General features: G+C 41.7%; 1 pseudogene; it reads left to right on the top strand.

The window, feature by feature from the left end:
- Window positions 1-835: 835 nt before the first annotated feature.
- LOC132577584 (small ribosomal subunit protein uS5-like) lies at window positions 836-1,740 on the top strand (annotated as a pseudogene).
- Window positions 1,741-2,708: the final 968 nt, after the last annotated feature.

Here is a 2,708-nt window from a genome sequence, read left to right as displayed (position 1 = left end):
CCCCAGTTGGGGCAGGGGATCCCCCAGTTTGGAGACGTTCCCCCCACTTCAGGATTATCAGAAAGTGTGGGGGGAATTATCCACTGAGCACTCCACTATACCCTAAGGAGACCCTATGTTCCCATAGGGTATAATGGAGAATTGATCCATGGGTATCTGGGGCACTGTTTTTTGTGGTAGAAGCACCAAATTTCAGTATAGCATCTGGTGCCTCTCCTCAAAAAAATGCCCAAGTTTCAAAAATATTGGACCAGGGGATCCAGTTCTATGAGCCCCCCAAAAAGATGCCCCATCCTCCTTTATTTCCAATGGAAAGAAGGCATTTAAAGGTGTATGGTCCCTTAAATGTGATGGCCAGAATTCCCTTTGGAGTTCAGTCATGCTTGTTACAACCTTGCTCCTGGCTCCACCTGAAAAGTCTCCTGGCTCCACCTACAAAGTCCCCAGGTATTTCTTGAGTCGGACCTGGCAACCCTATTTTGAAATAATTATCATGTTCAATCTATTACCTATTCAGAAGCAAACCAGTTTGGATCTGTATACTATCACAGGTACAAAAGCCCACTCATAGAGAAAATCTCTGATTTTTGAAGGTGAAGACAGCTTTTAGAAATTGCTACTTTTCGCCAGGTCTCTTTTTCTAGCAGGAGCTCCTCTGCATATAAAGCCATGCCCTTCTGATGTAGCCAATCCTCCAAGAGCTTAGAGGGCTCTTAGTACAGGGCCTACTGTAACCTCCAGGAGGATTGGCTGCATCGGGGGTATGTGGCCTAATATTCAGAGAAGCTCCTGCTAGAAAAAGAGCCCTGCTTTTCACTAGTCTATCAAACACCAAATGGTGGATGATGCGAGTGCAGCAGGAGGGGCAGAAAGAGTCGTGGTAGTGGAGTTGCCAGAGGAGGCTTCTGAGGAGGCTTTAGAGGTGGTGGCTAGGGCCATGGAAGAGGATGCAGACAGGACCATGGGGCCCATGGTGGAAAGGTTGAAGATAAAGAATGGCTTCCAGTCACCAAACTTGGCCACTTGGTCAAGGACATGAAAGTCAAGTCTCTAGGAGATATCTACCTCTTTTCCTTTCCAATCAAAGAGTCTGAGATTGTTGACTTTTTTCTTGGGCACATCGCTGAGAGATGAAGTTCTGAAGATCATGCCTGTCCAGAAGCAAACCAGGCTAGGCAGCACACCAGGTTCAAGACCTTTGTTACCATCAGTGACTACAACAGCCATATTAACCTTGGAGTCAAAAGCTCCAAGGAAGTCACCACATAAATTTGTGGGACCATCATCTTGACTAAGCTGTCCATCATGCCCCCGAGGTGTGGCTATTAGGATAACAAGATCGGCAAGCCCATACCATACCACGCAAGGTGATATACCACCGTGAGTCTGTCTTGGTGCACCTCATCTCTGTACCATGTGGTTCTGGAATTGTGTCTGCCTCAGTTATCAAGAAACTGATTATGATGGTTAGAATTAATGATTGCCATACCTCCACCAGTGGCTGCACTGTCACCCTGAGCAACTTTGCTAAGTTGCTTTAATGTCATCTCCAAAACCTACAGTTACCTGACCCCTGACCTTTGGAAGGAAACCATGTTCACCAAGTCTCCTTACCAGGAGTTTACCAACCAACTGTCCAAGGCCCACACTACCAGCGTCTCTGTGAAAAGGGCCCAGATGGCTGGCCCTGGCAACCACCTAATGGCTTTTTTGTCCAAAAAAATAAAAACTGATCAATGAAAAAAAAAATTGATACTTTTCACTGAAGAAACCAGGAGATAACCAACCTTCTAGAAAATTCAGTTGTATAATACATAGACTTACATAAATAATTCAATCAACTCTAAGGAATAGTAGTCAGATAACACAGCTATACGAGATATTCATGGGGGGAAACATATCTAAAACGACTAAAAGAGCAGATAGAAAGTAATTGTACAAATATTACTTCTACATAAAATGTTTCACATTGCTGCCTTAAAGATCTGTTCTAGGTCTCTTGAGTTTCTGTTACTTCTTTTTTACAAAATTCTATGCTCATTTTATAAAAATAAAATGAATATTGTTTTCTTCATGCAGTAAGGCAACATTAAAATTAAGCTAAAAGTCTGTTGTCAGAGTTTCAATGTCAAATTACATTATGAGGCATACGTATTAAGACTTGAGAGAGGAAAGGTAACATAAAGCCAGTTGCCATTCTTTCAAATAATTATCCACCCATAACTACCAAAGTTAATAAAAAGAAGACAAATCAAGTTAATTCACTGTATCACATCTACTAGCCAATACTCAAGCTCAGCTGTAACAGCTCCAAGTTTTTTGGTACACCACAAGATGCTTCTGTTGGTGACCAGGCAATAGAACTCTGATCAGTATCAAGTCATGAAAGTACAGCTGACAGTTATCAATTACTTGCCAATGCCATTGTGGAACTATAGGTTTTTCTAGAAAGATCCCAAATGTACATTTAAATAGAAAGTACATTCTGCAACTCCATTTGTAAAAGCATTACAGGGCTATGAAAGTCCAGTTCTGCAAACATTAGAATGCAAACGTGAATCATGTTTCTCTAAAAAGTTCAGTATGGTGTAAATGTGGTTCACTTCCTTCGTTTTATACTCACAAACATCCTTATGAAGTAAATTGAGACAAGAGAGTGACTAGTCCATTTATCCAATGAGTTTTATAATTGAGCAGGAATAGACCCT

The sequence above is a fragment of the Heteronotia binoei genome, chromosome 9 (assembly GCF_032191835.1).
Source record: "Heteronotia binoei isolate CCM8104 ecotype False Entrance Well chromosome 9, APGP_CSIRO_Hbin_v1, whole genome shotgun sequence".
Lineage (NCBI taxonomy): Eukaryota > Metazoa > Chordata > Lepidosauria > Squamata > Gekkonidae > Heteronotia > Heteronotia binoei.
This window is presented reverse-complemented; position numbering and strand designations above follow the sequence as displayed.